This window comes from Pogona vitticeps, chromosome 2 (assembly GCF_051106095.1).
Source record: "Pogona vitticeps strain Pit_001003342236 chromosome 2, PviZW2.1, whole genome shotgun sequence".
Taxonomy (NCBI): Eukaryota; Metazoa; Chordata; class Lepidosauria; order Squamata; family Agamidae; genus Pogona; species Pogona vitticeps.
Window position 1 is genome coordinate 295127700 of NC_135784.1, and position 20217 is coordinate 295147916.

Genomic DNA, 20217 nt, shown 5'->3' on the forward strand with positions numbered 1-20217 from the left:
CTAAATATAAATGTTTGTTTCTATATCTCTGTTTTAGAAATATTTTGGAAGAAACACATTTTCAAAAAGATAAGATTACTATACCTAGTTTGAAGTCAAAGAGAAAAAGATCTAATTGAATATGTTGTATGCTTTACCAAAGAGCCCAGAAAATATTTCATAACAAGTATTCAAGATTATTTTAATGGATTGGAGAAGTGGGCCAAACTAAATGAGTTACAGAATGGACAAATGTAGAGTTCTTCACTTAGACAAAATCAGATGCACAAATATAGAATGAGTGACACCTAGCTTAACAATCATACATATAAAAGGAACTAGGGATCTTAGGAGACCACATGCTAAACATAAGTTAACAATGTGAAATCACAGCAAAACAGAAAAAAAGACTGTGTCAACAGAAATAAAGTGTCCAGATCAAGGGAAGTAAGAATGTCACTTCATTTTTCTTTTGGTCAGACCTCCCTGGAATACTATATCCAGTTCTGAAACCACAGTTTATAAACTGTATCAGCAAGCTGGAATGCATCCAGAGAACAATAGTCAAGATGGTAAAGGGCCTGCAAACAAAGACCTACAAGGATGAGTTGAGGATGTTGGCTATATTTAGTCTGGGGAAGAAAAGATGATCTCATAGCCATCTTCAGAAAGTTGTAGGACTCCCAGATGGAATAACTGGTATGTGTGTGTCCATGTGTGTGTGTGTTTGGTGCTCCAGAAGGTAGGACCTGAACCACCAGATTGAAATGACAAAAAATTCCAATTAAACATTAGGAAGAACTTATTGACAGTAAGAGTGTTTGCCTCCTGTTGTCAATTCAGAATGGGCTACCTCAGATGGTTGGTGGACTCTCCTTTATCAGACATTTTAAAACAGGGGTTAGAAGCATTTCACCCATTAGGAATCCTTTGAATGTGGATTTCCTGCATTGGCACAGAGTTAGAATAGATGATCCTGGAAACCCTTCCAGTTCTACAATCATGGATTCTATGGTTAGCAAATTCTGGGAATATAGTTTTCCATACAAAAAAAGCAATGGTGGCCTGTGGTTACAATGAAAAAGAAAAGGACATGGTCACTGTCATGAATCAAATGAAGAACATCTGGAGGGAAGTTGCATTCCTTCCTTCAGCAGCACCGTTGTTGTTGTTGTTTAACACTACACTGGGGGGGGGAGACCATGGGGGGGGGTTAGAATGTTTTATGTTAAATATTTCTGTTCAGAATCTCTGCAATGGAACTGAACAGAAAGGAAATTTAATAAGTAATAAAAAGTATGTATATTGAACCCACAGTGAAATGGATGGAGGAAATACCTGAGTACGTGGCAGAAGAGATAAAATATCAAAGTCTCCAACACCAAAGGACCATGCTTAATAAGAAAGCCGTGTGGCAACCTTATTTGTTCAGTAGAAATAGCTATGGAGAAGCAATAAACAGCTTTACTTCCTTCCTTGTGGCAGTGTCAGAAACGGATTTCAAAGCTTTGTAAGGAAAAAAACACAAAAAAGTCAAAGCACAGGAAGTGAGAGAAAGCAAGTTATAACAAATTGCACCGCAGTCTGGACTCTGGGCTCACTTTAGGTATTCAGAGCCCTGATGCTTCTCCAAAACTGACTTAAAGTAGCCAAGCTTCCTGGATTTATAAAACTGGGCGGAATGTTTTATGGGAGCAGGATTCCACATTTCTAGCATTTCCTTTCCTTATTACCAGACAACCACAAGGCAATCCTGTCTTATTTGCCACCGCATCTGAAACCTGGGCAGAGGAAACATATCATTACAGCAGACACAGGTAGTGTTTGAATCATTGAGGCTTTGATCCAAAGCACATTTGGGTTGGCAGCCATTCTAGTGCCATTAAAATCAATAAGAGATACTTCCAAGTCCATGTGTTTATTATGGAGTTGTATAGTTCCGGTGGGACTATAATATCTCAGTACAGCTGTGTATATCTCCAAAACATTGTAGGGCATTAGTTCAGGTTTATGGATTACTTTATAAAGGATTTATGATTTATAGCATTCAAGTATTACTTTATGTATTATATGTACACCCCACTTTCCTTCTCTGGATCGAAGCATTGCATCCTTAAGGCATTCTAGGCATGATGACACCTACTTATTGAGCAGGTATCTTCAGCTTTAGAAAAAACTAGTAGAAATTGAACAATTGGTGATGTGTGGGGAAACTGCTTATCTCTTGAATATGATAGGTCCTGTCAGTTTGGGGTTGTATGGTGTGTGATATACCGAATCTGAGTAAAACTGACTTAAACCTCAGTAAACAATTAACTTTAAAAATACCTGGTAAGCAATTTTACATCACTGGTGGCAGGCTGAATTCAATGTTTATTCAGTCAATGATTTACAGTTGTTAATCCATAGGGATAGTTTAAATCAGATTTGGAGAGTCTGGTCCTCTAAATGTTTCTGACTTCAGTTCTCAGAAGGTCCAGCCAGAATGGTCAATGGTGAGAGATTTATATATTTATTATATAGTTCAAAATATCTGCAAGGTCAAAGATTCCCCTACCTAAAATCATAAACTGAGAACTAGGCAATTAACTGTAGTGAGAAAGATTAATTCCTTTATCCCCACTTCCCTGGAACTGTCTTAGAAGCAAAGCTTGGAAAACTCACTTTTGGGGACTACAGAGTCCAGAACCCCCCCAGTTAGCATAACAACTGATCATGCTGTTTAACACACACTGGGTTATGGTTCAAAAAGTAATTTTTCTATGCTGGACAGGAGGAATTTGTTGCTGTTGGAGGTTATGAGATTGCTGAATGAAAGCTTATATTATTTTAGAAGTGCCGTATCCCCAAACACTTATTTGATACTTATTTTACTGCCGAGAGAAAATAATTCATCACCCAAATAGAAATGAAAGGAAAACACAGATTTGCATCTGTTAATTTTTAGGCAGATATGTAAATTTTAAAATACTGACTATAAATACAATGTCATAATGGGAAAGCTATGACAAATGTGACCTGTATGCCTGCTCATTCCATAGTCATCTTGGTGCTAACTATTAATGGGTAGCTTCAAAGCTCATGTTCATATTTCTCAAGTTTAAACTGGACTTGGAATAGACACTGGCAGCTCTGTACACCAGGGGTCCCCAACCTTTTTCACCCCGCAGAGCGGATGGGGAAGGCGGGGCACCCCCACACTCCCCACGCTCGTACAAATGTTCAAATGGAAGTGCAGCACTTGTCTGGGCATGCTTGCACTCATGTGCATGTGCAAACGGCAGTGCGGTGCTCGCATGGGCAGCTGGAGCTCACGCGCATGCGCGAATCAGCTGTGCAGGGGTGAGTGTGGGCGGGGCGGGAGGTCTGTCTCCGCAGCCTGGACCGGCTCAGGTCACAGACCAGCACCAGGCCGTGGACCGGGGGTTGGGGACCTCTGCTGTAGGGGACTGTCTTCTACAAATTCAGACACATGAATTTCACAAGGCCTGGGCTGGTAGGTTATGTTGAAAATGTCTTCTCTTTTTTTCCTTTCTTTCCTTTTTTTTTTAACAAGGGGGTGACAAAAAGGAAAAGGGGAATTGAGGTTAATGGGGAAGAGGAGAAACAATAACATACTAACGTCCATTCTATACCTATTGCCATGTCAAGATTCCAAGTTATTCTATTTACTCATTTCTGCCTTCCAGGTTTAAGTTCTCATTTCAATATATGCTGTTCATGCGCTGCCTGTTGATTCAGTCCACTTGTAGAATAAATCCCATCTTTCTGTTGCCTTTTGTAAAGGACAGTCCTTCATCACTTCTGATAAAATGTCCATTTCTGCTGTTTCCCGTATCTTCTCTATGAAATCTTCTTGTTTCGGTACCGTCGGACTTTTCCGATTTTTGGCATAGAGTATTCTGACTGCAGTAACTATGTATATAACTATATATTCCTTTGACTTATCTATGTTATCAGGTATCATACTCAATAAAAACAGTTCTGGGGTTAATGGCACCTTACAGAGCAATATTTGTTGCAGCATAGCATGTACTCTTTTCCAATACTGTTTCGCTACTCTACATGACCACTTTTCTTTCCTTTTTTTAATGGAAAAATAACCTTTTGCGAAGGAAAGCAATGGGTTGGGTGAGGCATCCCCTGTCCTTGCTAGATTATGAGCCACCATGGCTTTCTCTATGTGTTTATTTATTTGTTTGTTTAAAACATTTTTACCCTGTCTTTTTTCCTTAAAAAGGACCCAAGGCAGCTTACATCATTCAAAAGCCAATATTTAAATGCTAAAATCATAAGTATAAAAATATTTTAAAGAACTGAACAAAAGTTAAATTGAAAATGTTAAATAAAATCTATGTAAAAGGTAAACAATGGTAAGTAAAAACATATTTAAAATCAACAAGGCACAACAATCCATTTGAAAGAACCCTCTCAGGCAGCCTGTCACTAAGGGGAAGACTTTCTGAACTTAAAGGTCTTCATTTGCTTGTGGAAGGACAGCAAAAATGGGGCCAGCCTAGCCTCCTTTGGGAGGGAGATCCTGTGTCTGGGAAGAGTGAGAGAGAAGGCCTTCTTTTGTGTCCTCACGAAATGTGGACCAAGAGAAAGGCCTTCCCTGATGACCTTACTACCCAAAGCAGGCTCATAATGCGAGATGCGGTCCTTGAGCTATGCTGGATGTAAGCCATTTAGGGCTTTATAGATTAAAACCAATACTTTGAATCATGCATAAAAATGGATCATCAGCCTGCATACAGCCAGATTCATGATGACAGCCTGCATGGCATAGTGGATAGTGTTTGACTATGATTCAGGAGAAGTTCAAATACTCGCCCAGTCATTGAAACTCATTAGGTGTGTGTGTGTATGTGTGTGTGAGAGAGAGAGAATGCTAAACCACTCCTTAAACATTTTGCATATTTTGAAAATCCTCTTAACGGCATTCTGTGTCTAGTCGCGCTGGCCATGTGACTACGGAACCTGTCTTCGGACAAACGCTGGCACTATAGCTTGGAAACGGGGATGAGCACCGCACCCTAGAGTCAAACAGGACTGGACTAAATGTCAAGGGGAAGCTTTATTTTGAAAATCCATAAATCAGAAGTGACTGGATTACATAGAGCAAAAACAGAAGCTTGATGCTCCAAAGCTTGGTGGCTATTCCAAGCTTCTGGAATACCTGGGTGGAAACAGTTGGTACTGAGGAAAACATAAGACAAAGACAGGGTTTTGGAGCTGATGTGAGAAGTTTGGAAAGGTAAGCAAAAGACATTTAGATTCTTAGGATGACGGGCAGATGCTGCTTTGGAGTCAATACTGCCTGTATATTTGAGTAATTCTGTTATGCCCACTTGCCTTGTATGTTTGTGAATAATTAGTTATTAATAAAATATTTCTGAAGTGTACTCCATCCTAAAAAAAAAACTGGCTATGAAGGGGAGCCCTGATGGCATTGGAAGCAATAATTTTCTGAAAGAAACCCATCATAATTTGAAATCTATTTTGGTACTGCCTGATGAATAAGATATTTTTGATGAGTTAAAACAGCTCACAGAAGGAACCACTGTGGCATAATGAACAACAGCATGTTGCACTTGGACCATAGACATCTACCGTGTTTTCCCGAAAATAGGACCTAACCTGAAAATGAGCCCTAGTATGATTTTTCAGGATGCTTGTAATATAAGCCTTACCCCAAAAATAAGCCCTAGTTAAGTGAAGCCCTGCCCTCCACCCTTGTGCAGCATTGTGCAGCAACCAGAAGATGACATGACTGTATTTGTATAAATGTAGATTGTTGTACATGAAAAAAATAAAATAAAACATCCCGTGCAAATAAGCCCTACTGCATTTTGGAGCAAAAATTAATATAAGACCCTGTCTTATTTTGGGGGAAACATGGTATCTTCAGATCCCCACTTAAGGATGGAGCTTACCGGGTGATCTTGCGTTACCATCTCTTGGAAGAATAAGGTGTTTCACATTTAAGAATAAGTTACCTGTCAAACTCAATCTTGCCATATACTTCTGGAGTTTAGGTTTTGGATTTTAAGTTCTTCATGCTCCTACAAACCTGATGAAGAGGTGTTTTAATCCACAAAAGCTTGTGTATTGTATGGTGGTTTTTTAGTGGTTTATAAAGGTATTGCCTCTTTTTGCACTTGGATTTCATGTTTCACTCTGTTATTATGAGGCAGAAAGGAGGAAAAATCAACATACACTGCTCTGTCACCTCCTTACAAGAAGGATAGGATACAAATAAGATTAATAATAATTGCGTTTCTCACTGTTAGTATGTGCCATCATTAAAAAATATTTCCTTTCTGGCACAGCTACTCATGGTACAAATGCATAGGTATACTTGTGTGTAGGTTTATTGTGCCTGTGGTGAAAGTCCTACATTAATCATGTAGCTGTGAATGCATGTTACTAGCTCTTCTCATCTTCATTAGCTCAGTGACATAGTGCATGCTTTGTATGCAGGAGATTGCACATTGAGTTTCTATGTCCTCCATTGAAAAGGGGCTGGTAGCAGATGACAGAAAGACTAAGACCATTGCCTGAAATCTTGAGCAGTCACTGCTAGTCACCACATCCCATGGTGAGCTAGAGGAACAAACAGTCCTAGTATTAGGAAGCTTTCTTGTTAACCCTGTGCAGAGCAGCTTTTCAACAGTTTTCCCCACAGCCAGTATGGTTACTCTCATCAAGTGACTTCTGTATGGGTTCAAAGAGAAAAAGAGAGAGAAACAGCTTGAACGGAGAGAGGGGCACAAAGGCAAGTTCTGCCAGGCCTAGGACATCATTCCAAGCCAGTCACCCCTGGTTTCAAAGGATAGTCTTTCTTTGTGAAGTGGCAGATATGCAATCAGCTATCTTGTCTAGTTCCATGTTAAATGGTTTTTCTGTAACGAAGTGATTGTCTAGGTTTGCCCTTTGGAAACGCTCAGATCAGCCTAACATGTTTTTCATTGGCTTGTGTTACCCAGAGCCTGCTTCACATCAGTACTGTTTAAAATTGCACTGGCATTTTCATTTCAGCCTCTTAATCACATTGCTGTCAACAAAGCTGAAGGTGCTTAACTACTGTGCCATGAAGCAGCTATTAAACTTGTTGAGAGAGACAACACCAGTCAGCTAAAGAATGAAACTATCAGACAAATAGGATTGCTTTCTTCCTTGATTGCTTCACATAACAACAGAGCCCTCAAGAGAACATCACAACACATGGTGCCTACAAATTCTTTGAAACACAATCAAAGGAATACTGCATTTTTCCTCTCCGCAAGCTCTATCCTCATACACAGAAACACACACACAAATGGAGGAATGATTAATAACAACTACACCATCAGATTAAATTAGAACTTGTATCTAGCCCGATATTACTCCAACAAGGCTACATGGGGCTGGATATCCCTGGGTTTAATTTTTTTTTTACCAATAAAGTACTTTATCAACCAAGTTTTCCATGCTAATTTAGAAATTGCTTCTGATCAACCTACAATCAATTTTTGCTTTTATAAATTTATAATAGACTGCTATGCATTTTATATATAGGTTTTCTGTGATAAGTTGTTGGGAATTATCCAGGCACATGTTGGGGAAAGTACTGGCAAATATAAAAACTCTTCACTGCTTTGTGACATTTAATTCTCATTATTTTGCAGAATAAACTTTATAACAGGATCTGACAGTGTTTCCTCTTTTGCCTTTGCAACAAGCACTGTTCACGTCCTGGCTGAAAGCTTAACATAAACCCATTTTGACAGCTCTTGGGTGCCTCTCTAAAAGGAAACATTTTGTCCAGCACCTGACAGTTGTACAGATTTGAAATAGCTGAATTTTAAAGAGCATTTGAAGGCCTTCAGGGAGAAAAAGATTGCCTAAGGCTTGTTAACTGTTACAATTTATTTTCCTAACACAGCAAAGACAACTAGCTAGTGAGTAATATATAACCTAAACTTGAAGGTTCAAACTAGATGTGGCATGTGTTCTGGCATCACTTGAATGTTGCTTGCTTTAAATAAATAGCTAGCATGATGGATGTAGTCCAGCAAGAACCACAACGTGAGAAGTGGGTATTTTATCAACCCTTTGCCTTTGCCGTGGGCCCAGTCAGAACTGGACTCCCTATACTCCAGATGCATCCAATGAAGCAGGATACGGTCCACAAAAGCCTAGGTGAAATAAAATGTATACCTCATGACACTTTGTACTTCTTGCTTCAAAAGACCACAAACTAAAACCATTACCCCCAATTTTTTTTAGAAATCAGTATGTAGCCAAGAGTGAGCTGGAGAGAGCTACTTTGAACTATACTAAGGGTCACATGCAGCAAGTTGGCCCAGCACGGTAGAGCCACCATTACCTCTTGCTCTCACTCTTTGCATTTTTTTACAACTCCACATTAATCACACCATGATTCCCTTTCTAATCTGAAACCTGTTTCACCACAAACAATTAATGGGGCTAAAGATATTTGTATGTTCCATGCCAGAACTACTGGAAGCAACTAGCTCCTTTAAATATCCTGAGAACTGACTGTTTTCAGCCGAACATACCTCCATCCTGCTGCTGGGCTTTGTGGAAGTGCAAGAGGATAAATATTTGCTTGCTCTCATATCTGTGCATATCTGTCTCTCAGGTCCTCCAAATGCAGATGCTTGGCCTCCTTTTCAAACTATAAGAAAGCTTTGTTCATGGCATTTCAGAGCCCCATGATTTTGGTTGGGTGGCCTGCTCCTTTTCTATATGGCCCTCAGGTGGCGAAAGGAAGCTTATTTCAGTCTTGTATTCTCCCGTCCTATAAGAAGAATTTATGGAAACAGTAACAAATGCATGAATCTCACAGAGAAGCTTCAGAGATTTCATCACTGAGAATTCTGAGGTGAATTCTGAGATGCAAATCTACACCTATTTCACTATGTGGATTAAAAAGTAATATATAGGTATAATGAGGTTTTTTAAAAAAATGATTCTCAGTTTTTCCACAGTTCCCTGTGTTCAAGCTAGTCAGGTGGGAAATAACATTGGTGACAAAATAAATGCTGCCCCATAATCCTGTGGTGCAGCCCCCTTTAGGATATCTGAAGGACAGTTCTCTCTGAGGATTTTCTGAGGGAATTCAAGGAGAGAGACTACTGTCTACTTTTTGCCTTAAGAACTACATGAATTGACCTTCTGGATAATTGATACTAAAGTATGTGCTCTTAAGGTCACCTAATGTGGAATAAAGTAAGTCTTGTACTTTGAACGGCAACTGAGTTGGGTAGTTAAAAAGGATGTTTTCTCCCACTGTTTCCCACATTTTTCTGTAAAGCATAGTCTCCTATGGGCTACATTACATGTAACCGTCACTCACTTTTGGCACTGGGAAACTCCTCTATAGGAAAAAAGGTATTTATCTTTGTTCTCTTCTGGTTTGGTTTGGTTTGGTTTTGAGAAGAGTTTGGTGAAGAGTTTCCAGCTGGTGAAGATCTCCATACACTAGCAATTTTGTTGTTTAGTCGTTAAGTCATGTCCGCCTCTTTGTGACCCCATGGAGCAGAGCACGCCAGGCCCTCCTGTCTTCCACTGCCTCCCTCATGTTGGTAGCTTCAGTGACACTGTCCAACCATCTCATCACTACCAATTAGAAGGAACTATGTAGCTATTCTGTCTTTTTCTTAATGGATTTTCCATGTTAAGAAAAAAAGGGGGAAGGAATAAGCAGTAGAAGACCAAGGAACAATTGGAGAAGCAGGGAACAACAACATTTAAAGCCCTCATAATTTTCAATAAATGAAGAAGGGTGATAGTGTGTCAAAAAGCCTTGTCTGGAACCACCCTCTTTCAGGGGTGAAGAGACAATCGAAATTTTAAGATGAGGAAAGACTCAGAAAGGATGATGAATACAGAAATATCCAGATAAGACATAGAGAAGAGATAAGGGGTTCAGCTTGCCAGAATGACCCTGTTCATTTCTGCACAGAGCTCGGGGGTCAGGGAAGAGCCACAGTGAGTGGCTCATCTTCCCTCCACTTTCCAAGCTGCTCAGCAACCTCCATACAGCAATCATCACAAGCAATCCTCCAGGATATCCTCCAACTGGCCAGCATGAATGCTGAGGAAGGACATTAGTAGCTGACCTGAAGAGACAATTTTTATTCATTTACACCATGTGTGGATTTTAAAAGAGAGGCCAGTCAGGCCTACTGGAATCACTCCGTTGTCTATCTTGCCATCCCTCCCTCCCTGTAACACTGATGGGCTGGGTTTGTCTTCTGGGCGAGAGTTTAAACAGGAAGCTTTGGGGCCCCGGACAGGATCCATTTCTGGGACGGAGTGAGTGAACACAGCTCCCCAGTTTCTCTGGGATTTGGGGGTGAAGGCAAGGCCAGTCCTAGCTCACTCCACGGATGCTTCCCAGCAGGCTGCTAGGTCTGATTGGCCCAACAAGTCAGCACAAGGGTCACCTAGAGTCTTGCTCTCAAGGTACTACTGCATGGCCTGACTTCACCCAACATCTAGTGCATATGTCAGCTCCTCCTCCTTCATGGCTGGCCTTGGGCAGTGCTAGGAGCACAACAGCTCTCACGTAGTGCTCAACTTGCAATGGCTCCATTGCCAGGGATTGAAAGAGACTGAGGAGGACAAAGGGCAAAGTAGATGTAATACCAGTGGCAAGCATAACGAGTTTTGTAACAGGCAGTATGGTGGACAGGGTCTTTGTAGTTCAGATGTTTCCTATCACTGTGTGCCTAGCTTTCTAAATCCACAGTAGTTTTGGACTAGGAAACCTTTAATTAGTGCAGTGCAGAAAAGGTCTTGCCACTTAATCCTGCTATGTAAACTGATGTCTCTTGAAATAACCTGTTAGGACGGGGCTTAAAAATGTATTTTAAAGAAGAGTCCACAATGAACTATGGCTGCTACTGCACGATGTTAAATGCATCATTAGTAGTCATGTACTGTAAGTCTGAGGAGGCCCTGGGTAGCATGCCAGTAACATGGAGGCAATCTGCCCCATGTGCCACCTTGGTTATTCTCAGGAGTTTTACAGCTTTCTCTCCCCATTCCCCAGAGGTCTGTTGTAGCACCTCCTCCCTCATGTGCATGTTCTGATTTCCCTCCTCTTGGCTCTGCTCACTCTGTTCTCCTCCCTTCCCTGTCAGATGGCCACATGGTGGAAAATAGTAGCCCCCTTTTTTCAAACATATGTATGGTCAGATGGTACTCCAGTCATATCAAACTTGTTAATTTCCCCAGAATGCCTCTGAAGTGGCAGGGGCAGCTGAAGCCTCATCAACAGACATTTCACAACAGAACACACCTGTCCCAACTGTTGCAAAAGAAAGGAGGAGAATATCACATAGATTTGCCTGGTTAGCAGCACCCGATTCTCCAAGATTTCAGGGTCAAAACCTCAGGCTGTGACTTCATGGGAATGACCCTTGTACTAACAGAAAGGCAGAGCAAACGAGGACTGGGAGGGAAGAAAGCACAGCATATGTTGTTGTTTGTTGTTTAGTCATTAAGTCATGTCCGAATCTTCATGACCCCATGGACCAGAGCACACCAGGCCCTCCTGTCTTCCACTGCCCCCCAGAGTTGGGTCAAATTCATGTTGGTAGCTTCGCTGACATTGGCCAACCATCGATGACATTGGTCCTCTGTCATCCCCTTCTCCTCTTGCCTTCCCACTTTCCCAACATCAGGGTCTTTTCCAGGGAGTCTTCTCTTCTCATGAGATGGCCAACATATTGGAGCCTCAGCTTCAGGATCTGTCCTTCCAGTGAGCACTCAGGGTTGATTTCCTTCAAAATGGATAGGTTTATTCTCTTTGCAGTCCAGGGGACTCTCAAGAGTCTCCTCCAGCACCACAGCATATGTACAAATGCTTTAACGCTGAGCCAATAACCCTGTGCCAGCTGGGAATGGGTAGAGATTAGTGCCTGGGTGTTAAAGACACCTGACACAGAAAAAAAACCCAACACTGTTGACCCTGATGTACACAACATGCACATGCATGCACACATTGTACCTTCCACTATATTTTTCAAGATTAGAGGAAATTTCCAATGACATGTTTTGCATCATTTCCTGTCCCATCCTAATTAATTCTTCTCTACCCCCTCCTAATAGTAGTTTAGACTGCATTTTTCAAGAATAACTATCCACAGGATAAATTACTAGGTGCAGCAGTGCATAGCTCTGTGGTCTATTTGATTCAGCCAAGTAGCTTGAAATGTCCTTAGGAAAGGGCTATTCTGTTACAATATCATCACCTTGAGATAAGTGACAGAAGTTCAATACGTGTTTGCAGAAGAAGCAATGGAAGGGTAAATCCATGTCATGGAGATATGTATTTTCACCTATCCCTGTATTTTGTTTAAGATATTTACTTCCAAAAGTACATTCTTTCAGTGTTGGGTCCTTGTACAAGAGGTAGACTTTGAAAGACAGAGCTATGTTGAGGTATGGCTCCAAACACATTTTGATTAGACACTAGTTTAGGGCTTTATTTTTTGTGAGTAAATCCTGCTCATAGGGGCAAAATGTCTTCTTTATTTTTTAGATCATATCCCATTTGGACGGGATATATATTATTGTTGCTGTTTCCATTACCTGATTAAAAATTTAAAACTTAAAAATTTTTCAAATCTTTTTGTGTTTTCAATACTTATTTAGAAAGCAGGTCCACAGAAGCAAAAGAATGGTATAAAAGCAGCTGTCATTTCTTTAATGGGTGGCTTCACTCATTGCCTTTTTTAATTATTTAGCCTTATTGAATTGGATTCCCTTCTACATGCATTGATAAGGCCCTGAACGAAGCTCTTTACCATATGATGGATAGAAATAAGCGGAATTGTTGTAATACATTTTGCTTGTGCCTGGGTTCCAGGATTATTCGGAGGTCTTCCCCTTTCCTTATGCAATTTACTACAGTACACCTATTGTTTAATAGAGGGTAAAGTGATCTCTGACCTTGCATCCATTATAACTATAAATCACTTCTACATATCCTACCCAGATTGAATTGTTAGAGACCTCCTGAGAAATCTGAGAACTCAAGCAGAGCAGGAAATGTTTTTTCAGATAAGAGATCAAGAACAGAGGAGGAGGCTAGGACATGATCCATGTGGGGTTTCAATCCCTCTGATAACAAACAGGATAACAAATATATAATCAAAAGAAGAAAGATATGGCTCATTGTTGCCTGATCTCATGCCTTAGTTTATTCTGCACAAAACAATTTTAATTTTGGTGGGATTGTGTACTCGTAATAAATAAATTATATAAAGTTAAACAGCAGACAATTTGGGTTTTTTTATCTCTCCCTTGGACAATCTCCTTCCTCCATCCGAGAATAGGTGTAACCCTTAATATGCCCTGACCGTAAATGATTCTATTTGTGGTAGATCGCATATTTGCTGGTTGCCTTTTGTACAATACAGTGGGAGGGGAGACTATTATTCTTCCAGTGACAAACAACCTATAAACAGCTATCTTTGTCACATTTCTAGCCTCTCTCTCCTTCAAGAAACTGAGGTTAACTTAACAACAAGCTTATGAGGGAAATAAAACTGGAGGATTATACCCTTATTCAGCTGTTCAAAATTAATTCATGCATAGGAAGAGCAACTCAAGACTCACCTCTTCCACCTTCAGTTTCATCACCTTCTTATACATGAGGTGGCAAGAATGAAGAGGGAGAGCTGTGCTATCTGTGGGGTCTCTCCATCTGAGTCTGTACCCTCCCAGGTACTGGAGGCTCTTTATTTTCAGACTTATTGCCCTCTACAGATTGGACGGTGATGGAAAGGATGGGGAGGAGGGTTAAGTTAGAGCACCGCTGATTAGACATGGGTATTTTACCCAGTTTTGGTCCAAGGTTGAACTTTAAAGCTGAGTGGAATTTGAACCAGGATCTCTCTAGTCCCCATCCCTTCCATGAAGAGGATGTCATGTTTATGCCAGTTGCTTTATTTTTACACACTATGGCCCAGTGCCAGCCACTGTATTTGAGGACAGCAGGCTTAGTCAGGAGCGCAATCAAGCCACGTGGTACCCACAGCTCATTCCATCAATCTCCTGCCATTGATCCCTCGAATGGCACGGCTGGCCCTCACAAATCTGATCCACAAACACATGAAACATGATCTTCTACCTAAATTCTAAATAGTTCCAAGATTATCAGATGGTATCTTCACTTTAGCGTCTCTGCAAATTCATTTAATATCACTGTCACCTGTAACGTGACTCTCCACTGACCTGTTTCAAACTTAAGCTAATTTTAAAAAGAGAGAGAGATCTGTCTTAAACATAGGACCAGAGGTGTCTTTAAAATCTGATAAATTTTGTCACCTATTGGATAGTGTGTTCTCAGAGGATGTCACACATTTATATGCTTGTTTATACGAGGTCACTGCAGTTTACCCAGGGAGGTTAAAAAAAAGTGCTTTGTCAATAATGCCTGCGCTGATTTGCCAACTGATTGGAAAAATCCTGCTTGGAATCCTGAGCTTTTCATAGATAATTGACGTGGTGTAAGAGATGCCTCCCATTGCAAGTAGAGCTAAACATTGGTACAGGACAAACTTCTGTAAAGGAACAGCACAAAGACCAGTTCCAAAGCTGACAGCCCTTGTCGAGAGAGAGGAAGTCCAAGAAACCAGACTTCAAATTGAAAGGATATTGCTACAATAAGTAGCACATGAATCATAGCAAAGACCTCAGTCTCTGATTTCTCCGATGAAATAGTCAGTGAACAGAGCAGAGTTCCAAGTTTTCAATTTAGACTCAGTAAGATTTTAGTAAAGCTGCAGTCAGACTTGGAAGGATTTAGAGCATATAAATATGCAGACTCAGTAGCAGGTAACAAATGTAGTCCAGAACATTCAACTTGGGGACTATAAGTCTAGAAGTAAAGATCCACCAGGGAGAAGAGAGTGCTTGAAGTGCAGGTGCTACATATACCAGACTGGAGACACATCATGAGTGATTATTGGGAGGAAAAGTTTTCCGTTCCAGCCACAGCTGCAAATATAGTTCACACTTCTTTGCACGTATAACTAGAAAGGAAGAGCATTTAACATAACTGATGATTTTGAAATTTGTCTCAAGGGAAACCTGACTGTTTTACTCCCTTATACAGTCGTAAAAGAGTTCAGTCCAGTTGTTTGCTGATAATATTATGATAGCTCTGATCAAATTAGTGAGTGCAGAACAGAATACATTGTATGCAATGAAGCAAATAGTAATTAGTAGTGGCTGTCATAGCTCAGCGTTGGAATGTGTCATTTGCTGTCTTTAATCATACAGAATTTAGGAATTTCTGAAATTAATAGTTCAGTCCTATTGGTCAGAAATGGCTGCTGGGAGTTGACAGGAAATATTAAAATTTCACTGTTCGCTTCAGAGATTAGGTTCCTTTTTTTAATAATTGTTTTAAATATTTTTTAAATCTTATATACATGCGTATTAAAAATATCAGGAAAAAATCAAATTCCTATCCTCATTCATAACAAAACTATGGAAATTGATGAAGTAACATTATTTGGTGTCTGTTGATTTCAAAATATCAGAAAAGAGACCTATGCTATTTAGAATTTATTAATCATATTGACTCTTCCGTCCTCTTCCAACTTCAGTTTATGCATCAACATAGTGTACCAACAGCTATTTAACCATAATTCCATAGCAGACACATTATGCATTCCCCAATATTTAGCGATCAAGATTGTTGTAGTAACAATTAAATGAAGTATCACTATTTGGCTGAAATCCATAAACCAAACTGAAACTTCCCATCCATTCCTTGCTGATATACAAAAACATCAAAAGTTGATGTATTTGATGAACAATAGAGTCTAAAGGACTCTATAAGAAACTGTGTGGTTCCAAAGGAATGTCATAAAGCCGTTTCTCTTCTATCGTACTTGTGTTTGCCTCCAAAACTCTTTTCTGATACAGTGGACCCTCGACTTACAGACGTCTTGACTTACAGACTTTTCGAGTTACAGACTTCTCTGGCTGCAAAATTTAGATTCGACCTGCAGCCAGAGAATCGACGTGCAGACCAGAAAAAAACCAAAATGGAATAAAAATAGAATAAAAACCACTGGTTATGGGATTAATCAGTTTTCAGTGCATTGTAGGTCAATGGAGATTCGACTTACAGACTTTTCGACTTGCAGCCACCATTCCAATACGGATTAATTCCTTAAGTAGAGGGTCCACTGTACAGCATTCCCATCATATGTATCTAAAGGTACTACCCTATTTCTACAGCACCATCATATTACATTCGCTCTTGGGAACATTTTGTTCAGTCAGGCTGAAGTATAATACTACTTGTACATTATTTTTAATTTCTTTTGATCTAATGTACAAAGATAGTCTATTAACAGTCTGACCGATCTTATTCCATAATTGTGCGAATGTTATCTGATACCTTACGTTCCTCTCCCAGTTGTCTTTAGAATTCACATCTAAAGTCACCATCAAACAATGTTAAAGTAACCCTTTCCTTTTATTAATTTCCATTTATTAATTTTGTTAACATAGCGAGTTTCTTGAATATGTCTGAACTTTTTTTTCTGACCCTGTAAAAATTCAAATCTGTAAGTACTGGGGAAAAGGTGGAATAGTCTTGTGGACTGTAGTGTGTTATGATCTTATTTCCATCTGAATTTCTTCATATGATTTAACAGTATCATTTTTATAAATTCATCTACCTGGTTATTTTGCATCGTTCCCAATGGCCAGAAGATATTTGATGCCTTACTACATCCAGAATCTGTACCAATTACTGGTGCTTTGAATGCAGTGCTAATTCTATATTTATCTCATATTCTTAAACTGGTACTCCTTATCTCATTTCTTCTCTCTGGATACAGACTTTGCCCCTTTTCTTGCCCCAATATTGCCTTCAATAGTACATCAAATGTTAACTGTCTGGTTTTCCAAATTTGTATATTTCCCAGCCATTTCGCAGCCATTGCTGCGTAGCCTGAAATGTCACTGCATGGTACTCTTTGCCTATACAGAGAACCTCAAACCCACTATCTTTCTCTGAAGCTTGTAGCACTTTTTGAAATTTCTACCTTTTCTCTTTTCGTATTCTCATATGAAACACAAAATGCATTTTCCCCCAAGAAAATAAATTCAGGTGAGATCAAAATCTTCATTGCTGCTCTACAACGTAACCATGACATAAGAACGCTGGTAAGGCCGCACCTGGAGTATTGCGTACAGTTCTGGTCACCAAACCTCAAAAAAGTCATGGTGAAACTTGAAAAGGTGCAGAAGAGAGTGACTAAAATGATAATTGGGCTGGGGCACCTCCCTTATGAGGAAAAGCTACAGCACTTGGGGCTCTTTAGTCTGGAGAAAAGGCACCTGAGGGGGAACATGATTCAGACGTATAAAATTATGCAGCGGGTGAAGTGGATAGAGGGAAGCTCTTTTCCCTCTCACGCAATATGAGAACCAGGGAACATCCACTCACATTGAGTCTTGGGAGAGTGAGAAAATACTTATTTACCCAGCGTGTTGTTAGTCTGTGGAACTCCTTGCCATAGGAAGTGGTGATGGCATCTGGCCTAGATGCCTTTAAAAGGGGATTGGACAGATTCCTGGAGGAAAAGTCCATCACAGGTTGCAAGCCATGATAGGGATGTATAATCTCCAGGCTTAAAAGGAAGGTACCTCCAAATGCCAGATGCAGGGAAAGGACATCAGGAGACAGGTCTCTAGTTGTCTCATGTGCTCCCAGAGGCATCTGGTGGGGCCACTGCGAGATACAGGAAGCTGGACTACATGGGCCCTTGGCCTGATCCAGCAGGGCTCTTCTTATGTTCCTATGTTGACATAGGATTCTGTAGCCACAGATGAACATCTGAACTTGGAAGCCTCCCTCTCCACCTTAGAAATGCCTGCAAACATAGGAAGCACCTCTAGGTTCTGAATGAAAGCGTCTGAGAAGGTGTCCAGGTGGAGCTGCCCCTCTGAACTCAATTGTCCCACAGTCCCATCAGCTCATGCACACAACCCAAACAAGGTACCATCGGAGGGCACGTTGTGAGCTCACGGGATTTGGCTCATGGGGCATGAGACAGGTTTTCTCTCCCATCCTCACTCGGGGTTTACAATTGCACTATAAGACTGAAATTGTTTCCCCAGTTACCAGGAAATAAACCCTTTGACTTCACTTACTTGACTCTACTAACTTTTGCGTGAAGACATATGAGATTGCACTACGTGTGTTTCCAGGTGTCCAGTTTCAGGAATTGCAGCAGAGGTGGATCAGGTGCTACAGATAATAACAAACTGAGATCAATGTAATTGGATGACAGTAGAACTATGCATGTGATGCTAAACGTTCCCTATCCCTGATCTAGGATGCTTCCAGATAAGACTTTGCATTGTTTTCAGGAGATGTGTCATTGTCTTCCATTTGTAATCACCTTTGCTTTCCTGCTTCTTCTTCCACCTTCTTTGTATTTCCAGAGAAAATTTATTAAGGAGAAACACAAAGTGTAATGTCTTCCAGTTGGTCACAGTATGAGATGTCTCTCTGGAGGCGTGCTTAAAGTACTTCCTATGGCAATATATTAATATGAATAACATTCATGGTATTAGTGCCAAAGGGTGTCCATTTTCTGCTTCTTTTCATGCCGAAGATTTCAAGTGGAGAAACACCATTCTGAGATATACTGGGAAGTTACAGTCCAACAGCATGGGATCTTAGTGGTTCATCAAGTTGCTCATTTCATGGATTGTTTCTTCGTTTGTTTGGGCAAGCTTTGCAAAGATGATAAATAGCAGCAAGTTTAATGTGGTGAAATGGAAACAATCTAATCTAATAATCTTAGAACTGCAGAGCTGGAAGGGACCCTATGGATCATCAAGGCCATCTCAAGGAGGCAGAGTGGGGAATCAAACTCCCAACCTCTGGCTCCTTAGCCTGAAACCTAAACCACTGAGTAATCCTGTGATTGGGTTCGGTTCTCTCTTTGGGCAACTCCTCCTCTTGCAGGAAAAATAAAAGTGGAGATGTTTTAATTATGCTCATATCTTGATTTTTATTTGTACCATCATTCTCTTCACTATTAACCATTGGGTCGAAACGTTAAAAGGCCATAACTGGGTGACGTGAACCCTCTCCCAAAGTCCAGCGAACTTATTGGAGTGCTCAGCCAAACCGCTCCTGATCTGTGGGTCTCTGTAGTGAGGCGCTCCGTACTGCACAAATGGTGCCACAGCATGGATATCGTGCCCAGTCGCCTTCCTTTGGTGGAGTGTTATACCTCACTTCGGGCTGGATCACCTGTTTCCTGCATCCCTGGCCCCTGGGAAATACGATCACCATCCACTCTTGGGATTCATGGATGATTTCTCCCTCTGGTTAGGGGTCGGGACCAGCAACAGTCCGCCCTTCTTCAAGTTAGGGAAGTCCTTCAGCAACTCTTGTGAACTCTTAAATTCCCTTTCTTTACACTTCTCCTCTTCCCATTGTTTCATCCTGCTTTCCCACTCTGCCCCGAACCAATGTTCTCCTCGCTTATTTATACTTTCCTCCCACATTGACATTTGTTGCTCCTCCCCTCTCTCCTTCCCACTCTCTTCCACCAAACAAATCTCTATCTTCCCCATTTTCTCCTTTGATTCTGATTCATATCTTCCCGCCTTTTCTACCGCCTCCTCTATTTGCTCACTATTTCCCGCCTCTAATGTCATTTTTCTTGTAACTTCACTTTCAATACTCTTTCCTGTCTCTTCTATTCCTGTTTCAATCACCACAGAGAGCACACTCTCGCTCATCTCTTCTTCACAAATCCACCCTCTGATTTGTGCATATATTTGTTTCTCTCTGATGCAATCTCCACTCAAACAGATTTTTTTTTAAATTACAAAAGCCCAGAGATCCTTTTGACCATGTATGTGGGACTGAAAACAGAAGCATCTAGTGCTTCCTTCTGCTGCTGTTTTGAAAGTTCCTCTTAGAATGTTCCAGCTGATTCCCCTTTGCATCTTCTCTGTGCCTTCTCCTCAGCAGCTCAGGAGAGTTCAATTTTGTACAGCTGATTTTGAAGGGACATCAGGACCACAGTGGAAGTTAATGAAAATTGCCTCTCGCCCCATTCTACTTGCAGAGATGCTTGACTCGATAAGATGCTTTCTACAGCTGGACAAAACTTGTCTATGTGTGGGGAGTAAACCTTAGATCCAGCCCCATATGCTAATGGGTCA